The 19,497-nt window shown below is 45.2% G+C and overlaps 1 protein-coding gene across 3 annotated transcripts in view; it reads right to left on the bottom strand.

The window, feature by feature from the left end:
- ATG5 (autophagy related 5) overlaps positions 1-19,497 on the bottom strand; it is a 294,450-nt gene that overhangs the window by 254,274 nt on the left and 20,679 nt on the right. The window lies entirely within an intron of this gene.

Below are 19,497 nucleotides of genomic sequence, written 5' to 3'. Positions count from 1 at the left end.
GCCCTTGATCACATAAGCACACCTGCAGGAGCCGCAAGCTCAGAGAGACATGTTTGTGCACTCTGATGCATTAAATGTGCAGCTCAGTGTAGCTGAACTGGTAGAAAGAAGCTGGTTGAAATCTGCCTCTTGACTAGTCACATTGGATGCACTACCAGGGACAACTATGTTTTCCTCTGAAACCTTTCTGCGCAAAACACAGACGCTTTTAATATAGGAGCCACGCTCCAACTCTTGCTGGCCATGGTTCAGCCAGCATGAATCAGCGGTTTCCTTTAATGAGAGCAAGGCTAACATGTGACACACTAGAAGCCAAAGGCTCTTTCCTTTATCTTTTACTTCCTTTCTGTATTCTTGTTCTAATTAATTTCTAATATATTTCATTGAATTATAGTAAGACAACCTGCACCAACGCTATATATATGATGCAAACTGAAGAGCTGCTGTGTCTGGTAAACCAACACATCCATATACGGCTGGTTTTCACATTTGCGGACGAGAGCTTTGCGGACGAGAGCTTTGCGGAGGGCTGCGTAGTTCCTCCTTTAAGCCCCGCCTACTGCTGCGCCTCTTCCTTCAGCTCCGCCTACGTCCGCAAATGTGAAACTAGCCTTACTGAATGGCCACCATATTTCCACTACCTGGGCAAATGTGCATCTGCCAGCAACTTTCCCCTGGCAATTGGCTTGAGGTTTAGAGCCAAACCGCAAACATCAGACAAAGCCCTTAATGTCTAATCACGAATTTATCAGTCATTGGACGTCTTGGTCGACACTCATAGCAAGTCTCCCATGGAAAGCTCTGAGCTCTCAGCTGCATTCGAGAGCCGCAGCTTTTGCTGCCAACCTGACTGAGTCTGGTAAAGCATCTGATAAGAATGCTGCGGCACCCGATATCATGGGTAACGAGTCCAGAATAGTCGAAGTCCTAACCTTCAGTTGAGTCTCTAATCGATCCAACCAGATCATCATAGACCTAGCAGTACATGTAGACGCTACCGGTGGTCTTAGAGCTCCTGCCGACATCTCCCAGGTGCCCTTAAGGAAGGTGTCCACCTTCTTATCCAGTGGGTCTTTTAAAGTCCCCATGTCCTCAAAGGGCAAAAAGGATTTTTTTTTGACATCTTGGCTACAGCCGCATCAATTTAGCGGGGCCTTGTCCCAAGAACTTGACATCACGTCATCAAAGGGATACCTCCTTTTACACGCTGGGGAAAAGGAACCTTTCCTCTCTGGTCTCTTCCATTCCCGGCGTACCAGAGAGTGGCTCTTATCATTCAAGGGGAAGGACCTGCGCTCCCTCTGGTCCAGTCCCTCAAACATAACATTCTGAACTGATCGCTCATGCTTTGTTTCTACTATTGCCATAGTATTCCTGACCACCTTCTCCAATTTATCCACTGGGTCTGTGGCCAGAGTAGTCTTCCGAAGTAGATAACGCTGATGAAGATGACCATAACAGTCACTAAAATGGTCTGATTCCAGGGACCTAGTCTTCCTTTTTTCCTTCCCCTTATGGTTCTCTCCTTTGGACAGGGACATCATAGACTCCTTTACTTCAGTCATAATAATTTCCCCTAGACTCATAGCAAAATTAGGTGTCTCCTCTGCTACCGTCTGCTGGATGCAAGACTGACATTACTTCTTTAGACAGGAGTCCAGTGCGAATCAAATGAATAGGTCCCAGATTACGAGGGGGATGCATCTCAGCCGAAGGATCTTCCCTGGAGGCTGCTGAAAGGACCACTCTGCTGGAGCTCCTCTGACTGGATCTCTCCGCAGAATCCAGACTCTCAATTTCTCAGCCACTTCCCGCACGGAGTTGTCGCCAGTATGCACAAGGCTTCTGACCAAAGTGCCGCTGCTACTGTTCAGGATCCTGTTTCTGCTGCTAGCATGACTCCATCTTTTCAGAAAAAGGATTATACCCAGAAGCACGGATGTCTGGGCAGGTGCCTTTTTTTAAACGCTGGGCACGCCCCCATCAGATAACCCTGGATGTTGTGAATTAGACTTTTTGGCTCCCTCTTGTGGTCACTAGTGATATGACTCTGGGATTGTCTTTCCTCAGTTTGGCACCCACCTGGGTCGTTAGTCCAGGGGTGTTGCTATATAAACTTCCTGGTTTCTCACTCCAGTGCCTGGCATCGTTGTAATCAGTTCCTTTCTGTTTGCTCCTGTCTGCTGGTCTTGGATCTTGCAAAATTAAGCTAAGTCCTGCTTCCTTGTTTTTTGGTTATTTGCTTTGCTCTTATTTTTTGTCCAGCTTGTACTAAATGTGATTCCTGATTTTGCTGGAAGCTCTAGGGGGCTGGTGTTCTCCCCCCGGGCCGTTAGACGGTTCGGGGGTTCTTGAATATCCAGCGTGGAAATTTTGATAGGGTTTTTGCTGACCATATAAGTCATCTTACTATATTCTGCTATTAGTCAGTGGGCCTCTCTTTGCTAAATATCTAGTTCATTCTTACGTTTGTCTTTTCTCCTTACCTCACCGTTATTATTTGTTGGGGGCTTGTATCCAACTTTTGGGGTCTTTTCTCTGGAGGCAAGAAAGGTCTATCTTTTCCCTTCTAGGGTTAGTTAGTTCTCCGGCTGGCGCGAGACGTCTAGAACCAACGTAGGCACGTTCCCCGGCTGCTGCTATTTGTGGTGCTAGGATTAGATATATGGTCAGCCCATTTACCACTGCCCTATGAGCTGGTTTTTGTGTTTGCAGACTTGGTATGTACTTTTGAGACCCTCTGCCATTGGGGTCATAACAGTATGCCAGGCCAAGGTTGAATGTTTAATGCATTGCAGAAGTGGGATTACAAGAAAGGAAAGTGAGTTTTGTTTTTTTTTTTTCTTTCCTCTCTTTTTTCCTCCCCTTTACCTCTGAGTGGCTTGTGCTTGCTGCAGACATGAATGTCCAGACTTTGATTACAAGTGTGGATCAGCTTGCTGCTCGTGTGCAGGGCATACAAGATTTTGTTACCAGTAGTCCAATGTCTGAACCTAAAATACCTATTCCTGAACTGTTCTCTGGAGACCGATTTAAGTTTAGGAATTTCAGGAATAATTGTAAATTGTTTCTATCTCTGAGACCCCGTTCATCTGGAGACTCAGCTCAACAAGTAAAAATTGTTATCTCTTTCTTACGGGGCGACCCTCAGGATTGGGCCTTCTCGCTAGCGCCAGGAGATCCGGCATTGGCAAATATTGATGCGTTTTTTCTGGCGCTCGGATTGCTTTACGAGGAACCCAATCTTGAAATTCAGGCAGAAAAAGCCTTGCTGGCTATTTCTCAGGGTCAGGATGAAGCTGAAGTGTATTGCCAAAAATTTCGGAAATGGTCCGTGCTTACTCAGTGGAATGAGTGTGCTCTGGCCGCAAATTTCAGAAATGGCCTTTCTGAAGCCATTAAGAATGTGATGGTGGGTTTCTCCATTCCTACAGGTCTGAATGATTCCATGGCGCTGGCTATTCAAATTGACCGGCGTTTGCGGGAGCGCAAAGCCGCGAATCCTCTGGTGGTGTTGTCTGAACAAACACCTGATTTAATGCAATGTGGTAGAATTCAGACTAGAAATGAACGGAAAAATCATAGACGTCAGAATGGGTTGTGTTTTTACTGTGGTGATTCTACACATGTTATATCAGCATCCTCTAAACGCCTAACTAGGGTTGTTAGTCCTGTCGCCATTGGTAATTTGCAACCTAAATTTATTTTGTCTGTGACTTTAATTTGCTCATTGTCCTCCTACCCTGTTATGGCGTTTGTGGATTCAGGTGCTGCCCTGAGTCTTATGGATCTGTCGTTTGCCAAGCGCTGTGGTTTTGTTCTTGAGCCGTTGGTAAATCCTATCCCTCTTAGAGGTATTGATGCTACGCCATTGGCGGAAAATAAACCGCAGTTTTGGACACAGGTGACCATGTGCATGACTCCTGAACATCGGGAGGTGATTCGTTTTCTTGTTCTGCATAAAATGCATGATTTGGTCGTTTTGGGTCTGCCATGGTTACAGACCCATAATCCAGTCTTGGATTGGAAGGCAATGTCTGTGTCAAGTTGGGGCTGTCAGGGAATTCATGGTGATTCCCCGCCGGTGTCTATTGCTTCCTCTACTCCTTCGGAAGTTCCTGAGTATTTGTCTGATTACCAGGATGTATTCAGCGAGTCCAGGTCCAGTGCTCTTCCTCCTCATAGGGACTGTGACTGCGCTATAGATTTGATTCCAGGTAGTAAATTTCCTAAGGGAAGATTATTTAATCTGTCTGTACCTGAGCATACCGCAATGCGTTCGTATATCAAGGAATCTCTGGAGAAGGGGCATAGCCGTCCATCCTCTTCCCCTCTTGGTGCGGGATTCTTTTTGTGGCCAAGAAGGACGGATCTTTGAGACCTTGTATTGACTATCGGCTTCTGAATAAAATCACTGTTAAATTTCAGTATCCTTTGCCTCTGTTGTCGGACTTGTTTGCCCGGATTAAAGGTGCCAAGTGGTTCACCAAGATAGATCTTCGTGGTGCGTACAACCTTGTGCGCATTAAGCAAGGAGATGAATGGCAAACTGCATTTAATACGCCCGAAGGTCATTTTGAGTACTTGGTGATGCCTTTCGGGCTCTCTAATGCTCCTTCAGTGTTTCAGTCCTTTATGCATGATATTTTCCGGAAATATCTGGATAAATTTATGATTGTTTATCTGGATGATATTGTTTTTTTCTGATGATTGGGACTCGCATGTAGAGCAGGTCAGGATGGTGTTTCAGGTTTTGCGTGAGAATGCTTTGTTTGTTAAGGGCTCAAAGTGTCTCTTTGGAGTACAGAAGGTTCCCTTTTTGGGTTTTATTTTTTCCCCTTCTGCGGTGGAGATGGACCCAGTCAAGGTCCGAGCTATTCATGATTGGACTCAACCCACGTCAGTTAAGAGTCTTCAGAAGTTCTTGGGTTTTGCTAACGTCTACCATCGTTTTATCGCTAATTTTTCTAGCGTTGTTAAACCTTTGATGGATATGACCAAGAAAGGTTCTGATGTTGCTAACTGGGCTCCTGCAGCCGTGGAAGCCTTTCAAGAGTTGAAGCGCCGGTTTACTTCGGCGCCTGTTTTGTGCCAGCCTGATGTCTCACTTCCCTTTCAGGTTGAAGTGGATGCTTCTGAGATTGGGGCAGGGGCCGTTTTGTCGCAGAGAGGCCCTGGTTGCTCTGTAATGAGACCATGTGCCTTTTTCTCTAGGAAGTTTTCGCCTGCTGAGCGGAATTATGATGTTGGCAATCGGGAGTTGTTAGCCATGAAGTGGGCATTTGAGGAGTGGCGTCATTGGCTCGAGAGTGCTAAGCATCGTGTGGTGGTCTTGACTGATCACAAAAATCTGATGTATCTCGAGTCTGCTAAACGCCTGAATCCTAGACAGGCCCGCTGGTCATTGTTTTTCTCCCGTTTTGACTTTGTGGTCTCGTATTTACCAGGTTCAAAGAATGTGAAGGCTGATGCTCTTTCAAGGAGCTTTGTGCCTGACTCTCCTGGAGTCGCAGAACCAGTTGGTATTCTCAAAGAGGGAGTTATCCTGTCAGCCATTTCTCCGGATTTGCGACGTGTGTTGCAGAGATTTCAGGCTGGTAGACCTGACTCTTGTCCACCTGACAGACTGTTTGTTCCTGATAAGTGGACCAGCAGAGTCATTTCCGAGGTTCATTCCTCGGTGTTGGCAGGGCTTCCGGGAATTTTTGGCACCAGAGATCTGGTGGCTAGGTCCTTTTGGTGGCCCTCCTTGTCACGGGATGTGCGGTCATTTGTGCAGTCCTGTGGGACTTGTGCTCGAGCTAAGCCTTGCTGTTCTCGTGCCAGCGGGTTGCTCTTGCCCTTGCCTGTCCCGAAGAGGCCTTGGACACACATTTCCATGGATTTCATTTCAGATCTTCCGGTGTCTCAGGGCATGTCTGTCATCTGGGTGGTATGTGATCGCTTTTCCAAGATGGTCCATTTGGTATCTTTGCCTAAGCTGCCTTCCTCTTCCGATCTGGTTCCTTTGTTCTTTCAGAATGTGGTTCGTTTACACGGCATTCCTGAGAATATTGTGTCTGACAGAGGATCCCAGTTTGTTTCCAGGTTCTGGCGATCCTTTTGTGCTAAGATGGGCATTGATTTGTCGTTTTCGTCTGCCTTTCATCCTCAGACTAATGGACAAACGGAGCAAACTAATCAGACTCTGGAGGCTTATTTGAGGTGTTTTGTTTCTGCAGATCAGGATGATTGGGTGACCTTGCCGTTGGCGGAATTTGCCCTTAATAATTGGGCTAGTTCCGCTACTTTGGTTTCGCCATTTTTTTGCAACTCTGGTTTCCATCCTCGTTTTTCCTCGGGACATGTGGAGCCTTCTGACTGTCCTGGGGTAGATTCCGTGGTGGATAGGTTGCAGCGGATCTGGAATCATGTGGTGGACAACTTGAAGTTGTCACAGGAGAAGGCTCAGCGTTTTGCCAACCGCCGCCGCGGTGTGGGTCCCCGACTTCATGTTGGGGATTTGGTATGGCTGTCTTCTCGATTTGTTCCTATGAAAGTCTCCTCTCCTAAATTTAAGCCTCGCTTCATCGGTCCTTACAAGATATTGGAAATCCTTAATCCTGTGTCCTTTCGCTTGGATCTTCCGGTGTCGTTTGCCATTCACAACGTGTTCCATAGGTCTTTGTTGCGGCGGTACGTTGTACCTGTGGTTCCTTCTGTTGAGCCTCCTGCTCCGGTGTTGGTTGAGGGCGAGTTGGAGTACGTGGTGGAGAAGATCTTGGATTCTCGTCTCTCCAGGCGGAGGCTTCAGTATCTGGTCAAGTGGAAGGGCTATGGTCAGGAGGATAATTCCTGGGTGGTTGCCTCTGATGTGCATGCGGCAGTTTTAGTTCGTGCCTTTCACGCTGCTCATCCTGATCGCCCTGGTGGTCTTGGTGAGGGTTCGGTGACCCCTCCTTAAAGGGGGGGTACTGTTGTGAATTAGACTTTTTTGGCTCCCTCTTGTGGTTACTAGTGATATGACTCTGGGATTGTCTTTCCTCAGTTTGGCACCCACCTGGGTCGTTAGTCCAGGGGTGTTGCTATATAAACTTCCTGGTTTCTCAGTCCAGTGCCTGGCATCGTTGTAATCAGTTCCTTTCTGTTTGCTCCTGTCTGCTGGTCTTGGATCTTGCAAAATTAAGCTAAGTCTTGCTTCCTTGTTTTTTGGTTATTTGCTTGCTTTCATTTTTGTCCAGCTTGTACTAAATGTGATTCCTGATTTTGCTGGAAGCTCTAGGGGGCTGGTGTTCTCCCCCCGGGCCGTTAGACGGTTCGGGGGTTCTTGAATATCCAGCGTGGAAATTTTGATAGGGTTTTTGCTGACCATATAAGTCATCTTACTATATTCTGCTATTAGTCAGTGGGCCTCTCTTTGCTAAATATCTAGTTCATTCTTACGTTTGTCTTTTCTCCTTACCTCACCGTTATTATTTGTTGGGGGCTTGTATCCAACTTTTGGGGTCTTTTCTCTGGAGGCAAGAAAGGTCTATCTTTTCCCTTCTAGGGTTAGTTAGTTCTCCGGCTGGCACGAGACGTCTAGAACCAACGTAGGCACGTTCCCCGGCTGCTGCTATTTGTGGTGCTAGGATTAGATATATGGTCAGCCCAGTTACCACTGCCCTATGAGCTGGTTTTTGTGTTTGCAGACTTGGTATGTACTTTTGAGACCCTCTGCCATTGGGGTCATAACACCTGGATATCTGGGTCAGCAGGTCACCTGGTCTTCAGCACCATCTTTGAGATCTCCACCCCAGAGCTCAACAGCCACGCCCCCACTGGACGTGATGTGGTCCCCAGAGTGCTCCACCCCCCGCAGGCCCGAAGCCCGTGACCGCCGGCCAAGCACCTTGCACAAGTGACCCCTCGACGACACCAGATCCGGATGCCCCATGGAGCTTCCGACCGCGCCATCATGGCCCGCCCCGGAGGCGTCGCCACCCCGCACATGCCCCCCGGGAGTCTCCGGACGAACCACAGGACCTGCCTGCACGACATCAGGGCCGGACGGTCCAGAGCGTGTCACGCAGGAAATACCGCCGGCAAGCTCCAGGCATACTTGGCTATCTTCAGGCGCCGACCATCCAGAACTTGTAATCCTCCCCGGACACCGGTCCACCTGCTCCGCTCACTAGTGTGCAGTCCATCCTAGACCCACTGTGGTGCTTCCTGGGACCCGATACCGGACGAGGCAGGGGACCCCCACTGCCTGAAACAACCGGCCGTGCCTGGGAATCCGATCAATCATCTACCTACACATGTATGTCTGAAGAGGTTCACCCATCAAGGACAGGAAACCAACTGATGCATGGGAGAGGTGCCGCCTTTTTATGTCTGTAGGTTTCCTGTCCATGAAGGGCGGATCCCCTCTCTTGTGGTACTGTCATGGGAGACCGAATAAAAATGAACATTTAACTTTTTTTCACAAAAAATTGACTTCAGATCCAAATTTGTAATACTTGGACAAAGCTAACAGGGAAAAAAAAAAAAAAACAGACCCCAAAATTTGTTTTATAATTTCTCCTGAGCACCCGATACCCCATATGAGGAAGAAAACCACAGTTTGGGCACATGGCAGAGCTCAGAAGGGAAGAAGAGCCATTTCACTTTCAGAATGCAAAATTTGCTGAAACAAATGACGGACACCATGTCACGTTTGGAGAGTCTCTGACGTGCCTTAACAGTGAAATCCCCCACAAATGACATCATTTTGGAAACTAGACCCCTCAGGGAACTGATCTAGATATGTGGTGAGCACACAACCCTCAGGTGCTTCATTGAAGTTTATGACATTGAGCCGTAAAAAAAAAAAAAATTAAAAACCTTTTCACCACAAATATGATTTTAGCACAAAATATTGCATTTTCATAAGGATAAAAGGAGAAATTGCATTATAAAATTTGTTGTGCAATTTCTACTGAGTAAACAGATACCCAATATGAGGGAGAAAACTACTGTTTGGGCGCATGGCAGGGCTAGGAAGGGAAAGAGCGTCATTTGACTTTTTGAATGTAAAATTTCCTGGAATCATTAGCGAATGTCATGTCTAGTGATGAGCGAGTATACTCGTTGCGCGGGTTTTCCCCAGCACGCTCGGGTGGTCTCCGAATATTTGTGAGTGCTCGGAGATTTAGTTTTTGTTGATGCAGCTGCATGATTTGCGGATGCTAGACAGCTTGAATACATGTAGGGATTCCCTAGCAACCACGCAACCCCCAAATGTACTCAGGCTGGCAGTAAATAATGCAGCTGAGTCGACAAAAACTAAATCTCCGAGCACTCACAAATACTCAGAGACCACCCGAGCAACGAGTATGCTCGCTCATCACTAGTCATGTCCCATTTGGAGAGTGCCTGATGTGCCTAAACAGTGGAAACTCCCCACAAGTGACCCCATTTTGGAAACTAGACCCCTGAAGGAATGTATTTAGATGAGTGGTGAGCACCTTGAACCCCCAGGTGCTTCATAGAAGTTTATAACGTTGAGCCATGAAAATAATAAAGTCAGTAAAAGGAGGATTCTTTAGGAGCACTGAATAGGTAGCCCTAGTGAGGGAAGGGTGCACAGTCCCCCCGCAGCTCCAGCCGAACACCTCCGAGGGAGGACAGAAACAGGAAAAGGGTGAAACTCGGTCAAAGGAGCGCTGAAAGGAAACTATGACACCAGAATGGGTTAAGCCACAACGCAACTCCCTCCGTTGAAACGCGTTGTGGCTTAACCCCATTCTGGTGTCAGTTTCCTTTCGGCACTCCTTTGACCGAGTTTCACCCTTTTCCTCATGAAAATAATTAAATCACATTTTTCCTCACAAAAAAATGTTAGTTTAGCCCCAAGTTTTTAATTTTTTTAAGGGCTAATAGGATTTTTTTTTATTTACAAAAAACTGAGGTCCATTTTTTCCTGAGTGCGCCAATACCCTACATGTAATCAGGAAATATTTTTCAGGCACAGTGCAAATCTCAGAAGGCAAGGAGTGCCAAATTTTACTGTTACGGTTTGCAGGTGCCATAACCCACTGGGAGAGCCCATGAGGTGCCAGAACAGGAGAACCCCCCATAAGTGACCCCATTTTACAAACTACACTTCTCAATTAATTTATCTAGGGGTGCAGTGATCATTATGCCACCATGGGAGTATCACAAAATGTTATGCCATTGGGCAGTGAAGAAAAAATAACTACCGTATATACTCGGGTATAAGCCGATCCGAGTACAAGCCGAGGCACCTAATATTACCACGGAAAATTGGGAAGCTTATTGACTCTAGTATAAGCCGGGTAGGCATTGTCGCCTCATCCCTGTCCTGGAATGTGTGGCTCCCCCTGTTGTGTGCATGGCACCTCCTGTTGTGTGCATGGCTCCTCCGTCCTCACCCTGTTGTGTGCATGGCTTCTCCGTCCTCCCCCCGTTGTATGCATGGCTCCTCCGTCCTCCCCTTGTTGTATGCATGGCTCCGCTCAGCTTCCCCAGTCTAGGCATCTCTCTGTTGTCCCAGGACCAGCAGCTTCTTCCTGTGTTCAGCGGTCACGTGGTAAAAGTAATGAATAATGAATATGAATATGCGCCCCACGCCTATGGCAGTGGAGACGCGTCCATATTCATTACTTTAATGAGCGGTACCACGTGACTGCTGAATACAGGAAGAAGCTGCCGGGACAACACAGTGATGCAGGGAGGACTTGCCGCAATTGCGTGAGGAGTGGGTGAGTATGATGTGACAGCCACCGACTCCTGTCACTCCCCCTCCCTCGCCGACCCCCTGGGACAATGACTCGTGTATAAGCTAAGGGAGGCGTTTTCAGCACAAAAAATATGCTGAAAATCTCGGCATATACACGACTATATACGGTACATTTTTACCACCCAAATTTAGTTTTAGACCCAGATTTTACATTTTCACACAAGAAGTGTGTAAGAAAGGCACCAAAATTTGTCCTACAATTTCTACTGAATGTCACAATATCCCATATGTGGCTGTACAGTACTAAGCCTTACGGAGAGACTCGGAAGGAATGGAGCACCATTTGCCTCCTGGAGTGCAGCTTTTCCCTAGAAGAGTTTGCGGACTCCATATACAGAGCCCCTAATTGCTAGAAGACCTGAATCCCCCCTCAAGTTACCCCATTTTGGAAATGATACCCCTTTGGGAATATTTCTACAGGTGTAGTGCTGATTTTGACTCCATGGGTATTTTCCAGAAACAAGCAGTAGTGAATACTGCCAAGTTGCAAACTGCCGTTGTAGTGACCAGTACGTTATGCCCAGCCCGTGCTTCTGGAGGCGTGCACCCGTAAGCTAGGCGGGCTCTCTTCGCTTCAGAAATACCAAACCTGGATGCAATATGTGATTTAGGTACACTGTGGGGCTCAGAAGGGAGAGGGCATTTGGATTTGGGAGCGGAGAATTTGCTGAATTTCTTTTGGTGGATGAGGAGCCATTTCGCTTTTCCAGAGCCTTTGTGCTATCAGTAATGTGGAATTCCCCTATATTTCCCTTAACAGATGACGGTAAGGGCTTGCTTTTTTGTGGATCGAGTTGAAGCTTTGTTTGGAATCACTTTTATCCAGCGCTCTATGCTGACCACTTACTTTGGGATTTTCATCTAAATCTCTGAGTGACGTAATTCAGATGAAACCCCCGAGGGATCCATTCACTATAGTGAGGCAGCAGAGTTACTCTGGACTTCGTCTGGCCTATGTTCAGTGGTATCCTTTTCAGAAGTTAACAAAACTGTGGCCAACAGAACTTTTATGCAATCCTAAAAAAGACGGACACCGCCGGATCACAGGTCAGACCGCGTCCACAGTGCCTCCATCTGCCTCATTATAGAGAATTATCTGCCAAATGTTCTGTCTGAATCACGTATTTTAGAGATTTACACAGAAACCTCAGTGCAAGTGCTCAGCGCAGAATGAAAAAAAAAAAAAAATCAACAGCAGGTCAACAATTTGTTTTATTTTTTACGCCATTCCTCGTGTGGTATAAGTGATTAGGTGACTTTATTCTTCGGGTCGGAGCGATTACCGCGATACCAGATTTATAAATCGGGTTTTTATATTCAGCTGCTGTCATAATAGACGCTTTTTATTGCAAAAAATAGTTTTTGCATCACCACATTTTGAGAGCTATAATTTTTCCATGTTTTGGCCCACAGAGTCATGTGATGGCTTGTTTTTTTTGCGGGACAAGTTGATGTTTTTATTGGTGCCATTTTGGGGCACATGACATTTTTTGATCGCTTTCTATTCCTATTTTTGGCAAGCAGAATGAACAGCAATTCAGGGTTTTTTGGAGGGTTTTTTTGAGCTGGGGAAGGGGGTTTTGCCGTTCCATGTGTGGTAAAATTGATGAGGCAGTTTTATTCTTCGCGTCAGTACGATGACAGCAATACGTCATTTATATAGTTTTTTTATGTTTTGGCGCTTTTACACAAAAAATATTTTATAGAAAAAAAATTTAAAAAATTATTTTTGCATCACTTTATTCTGAGAGCTATAACTTTTTATTTTTTCCGCTAATGGAGCTGTATGGCAACTTGTTTTTTGCGGGAGAAGATGACGTTTTCAGCGGCAGCATGTTTATTTATATCAGTCTTTTTGATTGCGTTTTATTCCAGTTTTTGTTTGGCGGGATGATGATAAGGCAAAAAACAATGCTTTACTTTTTTATGGTGTTGACTAAAGGTGTTAACTAGTGGGACAGTTTTATAGGTATGGTCGCTGCAAACGCCGCAATATCAAATATGTGTACTTTTGTTTGTTTCTTTTTTTCATACAAGTATTAATTTTGTTTCTATAGTTAAAACAATCTGGATAGTTTTAAATATTTTTGCAATTATTTAAGAAGAAAAAAAAAAAAAAAAAAAGTTAATTCCCCCCCCACACACACACATACTTTTTCCCACTAAGGGACTATCATTTTTTGCAGGCTGATCACTTCTACAACATGGGGATGCAGCAGCATCCCCATGCTGTAAAAACTGTCAGCTCTGCACCGACAGAGAAACTTGCTGATCATGCACTGTACATGATCAGCAAGTTTCCTAGCTCTGGTGACCCAGATGTCATCATGACGACATCGGGTCACCATGTCAACAACAGGGAATGTGCGTCACACCACGGGATCTCTGATTCAAAGGCAAAGGGGCTGTCAGTGTTAGGGGTTAAACTGCCCTGAGTGATGTGTGATTGCTCCTGGCACTTAGTGCCGGGTTTCAGCTGTCAATCAACTGACATCCGGTGGCAAACGCCCGCACACCCCCTGCGGGCGATGGCGATGACGTAATAATCAGTCCCTGGTCAAAGGCCCAGGGCACATGGAGAGATTATTACATCTAATGTCAGAAAGGGGTTAAAAACTTTTTTTCCCAAAATTTTTACTGGCTTCAATAGTCTTTATGGGAGATTAGACTCTGCAATCTTCTGATAGTCTGTGCTACATATAGCAAGGATTCAACCCTGCTATGTGTAGCTAAAATGCTCATCTGCTACAAGCGTCAGCCTAGGGGTGGCGCTCATAGCTATCCATCAATGACAACTATAGGGGTCTTCTGCAGACCCCGGGTTGTCATGCCAAGCCATCCGCGACCAGCAGTCATGTGACAGGTGCCGATGAGCAGGGTTTGTGATGCAACATTTGTCACAGATTGACAGCGGCATTTAACATGTTTGCAGGTGGATAGCGATTCCACGCGTGGCTGTTAGGGGCACAAAAATGTCAGCTGATGAAATCAGCTGACATGTGCAGGATAAGTTGCAGGCTCATTGCCTAAGCCAAAAGAAAACAGGGGGAGGCAATCTCGGATGCACCTAAACGTCCAAGGTCTTAAAGGGGTTAATATGGGGACACAGGCTATAGAATACTGAAAAGAGTCCTAGCTGTGTGTCTCATATCAGATGTGTTGTTGCTAAGAAATCATCTTTTATCAATTAATATAAATGACCTCTTCCAGGCTCTAGGGAGGATGGCACCTGAAAGATAATCTCTGGAGGTAGAGATTACCGTATTTTACATGAAGGGGAGTTACCAGTGAGACAAGTAACTAACACAGAACAGGAGAAATTACATTTCTCTTCTTCCAAACACATTTTGTGCTTCTCTCTCGGCTCTGCTGTACTGCATCAATATTGCAGCCCTGTCTGCCTGTGAGATGGAAGCTGAAGCTGAGAGGAGCCTGCAGATGTGTCTCTTTATAATTACACACAGCTCTGCAGTGAGATAAGGAGAGCAGGGAGCAGCCATAACATATATGACACTGGTAACTCCCCTTATATTTAAAAGAAGCTCTGGAGGCAGAGTTATCTTCCAGGCACCATCCGCCCCAGAGCCTGGAATTTATATAAAGTGATACAAAGTTATATAGGTTTGTCATGAACTCCTGATGAAGAAGCGGGTCGGAGTTCGGCAGCGACATTTTAGATCCATCTTTCCAGGTGTCTACAAATCTTACTGCAGCAGAGACTGGAGTAGGAATTGCGGAAAGGTCACGACACTCATCTCTGACGCTGCCGATTCATGAAGAGGCATGTACCTCTTCATGAATCAGGGGTGTTTTAATCTTGCACATCTCCTAATCAAGACCAATGTGAACAACAAATTGGGCCCATTATACAGAGCCAAATACAACATACTGTTATTGGAGTGCAGAAAAAGAATGATACAACCTAGAAGATCTATGCGTGCAGCATTGTGGAACAAGTGACTCAGAACTAGAGCCACAGCTTCACGTACTGAAAGGGAGGCTACATTTCAGCCTGCATCTAAGAGTACAGTGGTTTTGATAAACCGTTTGGATGTTATCAAAGTTAGTTCAGTTTATTCAAAGACTGAAAATAAAAACATGTTAAGTCATGCCCTGCATGTCGGATTCAAAGATGACGCTGAATAAAGTAGACATGGGTCTGTTTTTAGCTGAACACTCATGGTTTAGAAATCACCTACTCAAAAAAGGTTCTTAGTCAGCATTTTAGATTCTTAGTCTAAAGGGACTTTTTAATGTAAATCAACATTTGCACACAGTACAACAATCAGCAAAATATTAGAGATTTTTCTTATAGACCGCTATTAATCACTACAAAGCATCTAAAAGCATTATTATTAAAATAAGACAACAATACATTTCTATCATTTACCTATACAAGGTTACCACAGGCACCTGCAGCCCTTTATGATTTATAGTGGGTCTGTGCAGCAATGGCTTGAAAAGTTATTTGGCTATTACCTAGAGGGTTTATAGTAGTATAGCAGTAGAAGACAAGGGCGTCCAAGCTCAGCCAATGGATACTTAACGCATGCCCACAGCGACAAATTATTTTGCAGGTTTTTGCCACAATTTTGCAAAGTCAATTTTCAAACTGAAAATTGTAGCTTTTTAAAAGGCATCTCCGGTCATACTATATTCATGACCTTTACTTCGGTTCTGTCTGAAGGCACGCCCAGTGATCAGCTGTTATTAGCCCTGACGGCAGTCAGATTCACTCTTACATAGGAGTGGATCTACACAGATCTGTACAGTGAAGCCGTGGTCCATGGACCCTACCACAACTAATAAAAGCTGACTGGTGAAGTTGCTAGATCATCACTATTTGGATATTGATGACTCATCCCAAGGGTAAGTTAACAGTATCAAATGACAAAACAACCCCTTTAAAAAAGGGGTATTCTCAAGTTGTCTACTGAACAGTTTAGAGCTATGCAGGCTACTTAATTCATGGCTTCTGGCAGCGCAGGCACATCTATAAGAGTGACAGCTCTGGTGAGCAGCGCAGCTACAGTATTAGTAGAAATATAAAGCTCAGCACACGTTCTGCTGTAACACAGTCAGCTATCATTGGCTTATTTTTAAGTCCACACTGTAATCATATTTACACATAGCGATAACAGGGCATTTGATCAAGGACATGGCTCAGGACAGCAAGAGCTGTGATTAGGAGAACTGATCCAGGAGATGATGATGATGCAGGCAGGTGATCCATATTTTTTATTTTTATTCTTTATTTTTTACATGAATATGGATCCCAGGGCCTGAAGGAGAGTCTCCTCTCCTCCAGACCCTGGGAACCATCCACTGGGAACTTCCGATTCCGATTTCCGATATCACAAAAATATCGGAACTCGGTATCGGAATTCCGATACAGCAAATATCGGCCGATACCCGATACTTGCGGTATCGGAATGCTCAACACTAGTTACCTGCCTTCTGAGAAAAAAATATAACATAATAGAAAATTCCTTAAAGTGGTTGTCTGGCACTTTAACATTGATGTCCTATCCTTAGGATAAATTGTTAATGGTGGTGGCGATGCAACACTTGGCACCCACGCTAATCAGCTGTTCCTGTTGGCAGGAACTGTAAAGTTGCAGTTCTCCAAAGCACAGTTCAGTCAACTATAAAATGGCTGCAGGTGGATAGTGAAGATCCAACGCCTATTCAAATCAATAAAAGGCAAAAATGCATTACCCGGCCATGGGCACAATTCCGTAGACAGAGCTGTGCTCTGCAACTCCTATCCTAAAATAGTAACAGTTAGCAAGGCCGAAAAAAGACATTTGTCCATCCAGTTCAGCCTATATTCTGTCAGAATTAGTGTTGAGCGATACCGTCCGATACTTGAAAGTATCGGTATCGGAAAGTATCGGCCGATACCGGCAAAGTATCGGATCCAATCCGATACCGATACCCGATACCAATACAAGTCAATGGGACTCAAGTATCGGACGGTATTCCTGATGGTTCCCAGGGTCTGAAGGAGAGGAAACTCTCCTTCAGGCCCTGGGAACCATATTAATGTGTAAAAGAAAGAATTAAAATAAAAAATATTGCTATACTCACCTCTCCGAGGGAACCGGCAGCGTTGTTTGCTTAAAATTCGCGCTTTTCTTTCCTTACGTGAAGTCCCGGCTTTGTGATTGGTTGCGTCGCAGTCACATGGGCGACGCAACCAATCACAAGCCGTGACGTCACGGGAGGCTGGACACGCGCGCATTTTAAAATGCGCGCTTGTCCAGCCTCCCGTGACGTCCCGGCTTGTGATTGGTTGCGTCGCGGTCAACCAATCACAAGCCGGGAGGCTGGACACGCGCGCATTTTAAAATGCGCGCGTGTCCAGCCTCCCGTGACGTCACGGCTTGTGATTGGTTGCGTCGCCCATGTGACTGCGACGCAACCAATCACAAAGCCGGGACGTAATTTTAAAATCCTTAAGGGCCTGAAATTACGTCACGGCTTGCTGTGATTGGTTGCGTCGCCCATGTGACTGCGACGCAACCAATCACAAAGCCGGGACGTAATTTTAAAATCCTTAAGGACCTGAAATTACGTCACGGCTTGCTGTGATTGGTTGCGTCGCCCATGTGACTGCGACGCAACCAATCACAAGCCGGGACTTCACGTAAAGGAAAGAAAAGCGCAAATTTTAAACAAAGAACGCTGCCGCTTCCCTCGGTAAGGTGCAGGCTGCGTCGGAGAGGTGAGTATAGCAATATTTTTTATTTTAATTCTCTCTTTTACACATTTTTACATTAATGTTGTTTCGATACCGATACCCGATACCACAAAAGTATCGGATCTCGGTATCGGAATTCCGATACCCGCAAGTATCGGCCGATACCCGATACTTGCGGTATCGGAATGCTCAACACTAGTCAGAATAAATCCCCAGATCTATGTCCTTCTAAAGAACTTAATAACTATAAGATACAATATTGTTACGCTCCAGGAAGACATCCAGGCCTCTCGAACGCCTCGACTGAGTGAGTTCGCCATCACCACCTCTTCTAGCAAGGAATTCCAGATTCTCACTGGCCTAACAGTAAAGAATCCTCTTCTATGTTGGTGGAAAAACCTTCTCTTGTCCAGACACAGAGTATGCCCCCTTGTGACCGTTACATTCCTTGGTATAAACAGATAATCGGAGAGATATTTGTATTGTCCCCTTATATATGGTTATTAGATCATCCCTCAATTGTCTTTTTTCTAGACTAAATAATCCTAATTTTTCTAATCTCTCTGGGTATTGTAGTTCCCCCATCCCCTTTATTCATTTTGTTGCCCTCTTTTGTACTCGCTCTAGTTCCTTCCTGAGCCCTGGTGCCCAAAACTGTACACAGTGCCCCATGTGCGGTCTAACCAGGGATTTGTACAGAGGCAGTATAATGCTCTCATCATGAGTATCCAGACCTCTTTTAATGCACCCCATGATCCCGTTTGGCTTGGCAGCCGCTGCTTCAGGTAAGTTTATCATTAACTAGAATCCCCAAGTCCTTCTCCATGTCAGATTTACCCAATGGTTTCCCGATCAGTGTGTAATGGTGATATGGATTCCTTCTTCCCATGTGTATAACCTTACATTTATCATTGTTAAACCGCATCTGCCACCTTTCGCCCAAGTTTCCAACTTATCCAGATCCATCTGTAGCACAATACTATCTTCTCTTGTATTGACTGCTTTACATAGTTTTGTATCATCTGAAAAAATCGATATTTTACTGTGTAAACCTTGTACCAGATCGTTAATAAATACAGTGCCTTGCGAAAGTATTCGGCCCCCTGGAACTTTTCAACCTTTTCCCACATATCATGCTTCAAACATGAAGATCATAAATGTAAATTTTTGGTGAAGAAACAACAAGTGGAACACAATTGTGAAGTTGAACGAAATTTATTGGTTATTTTAAATTTTTGTGGAAATTCGAAAACTGAAAAGTGGGGCGTGCAATATTATTCGGCCCCTTTACTTTCAGTGCAGCAAACTCACTCCAGAAGTTCATTGTGGTTCTCTGAATGATCCAATGTTGTCCTAAATGCCTAATGATGATAAATGTAATCCACCTGTGTGAAATCAAGTCTCCGTATAAATGCACCTGCTCTATGATAGTATCAGGGTTCTGTTTGAAGCACAGAGGGCATCATGAAGACCAAGGAACACAACAGGCAGGTCTGTGATACTGTTGTGGAGAAGTTTAAAGCCGGATTTGGATACAAAATTATTTCCAAAACTTTAAACATCCCAAGGAGAACTGTGCAAGCGATCATATTGAAATGCAATGAGTATCATACCACTGCAAATCTACCAAGACCCGGCGGTCCCTCTAAATTTTCATCTCAAGCAAGGAGAAGACTGATCAGAGATGCAGCCAAGAGGCCCATGATAACTCTGGATGAACTGCAGAGATCTACAGCTGAGGTGGGACAGTCTGTCCATAAGACAACAATCAGTCGTACACTGCACAAATCTGGCCTTTATGGAAGAGTGGCAAGAAGAAAGCCATTTCTCAAAGATATCCATAAAAAGTGTTGTTTAAAGCTTGCAACAAGCCACCTGGGAGACACACCAAACATGTGGAAGAAGGTGCTCTGGTCAGATGAAACCAAAATCGAACTTTTTGGCAACAATGCCAAACGATATGTTTGGCGTAAAGGCAACACAGCTCATAACCCTGAACACGCCATCCCACTGTCAAACATGGTGGTGGCAG

The sequence above is a fragment of the Ranitomeya variabilis genome, chromosome 2 (assembly GCF_051348905.1).
Source record: "Ranitomeya variabilis isolate aRanVar5 chromosome 2, aRanVar5.hap1, whole genome shotgun sequence".
NCBI lineage: Eukaryota > Metazoa > Chordata > Amphibia > Anura > Dendrobatidae > Ranitomeya > Ranitomeya variabilis.
The sequence above is the reverse complement of the archived record's forward strand: the minus strand, read 5'-3'. Positions and strand labels throughout refer to the sequence as shown.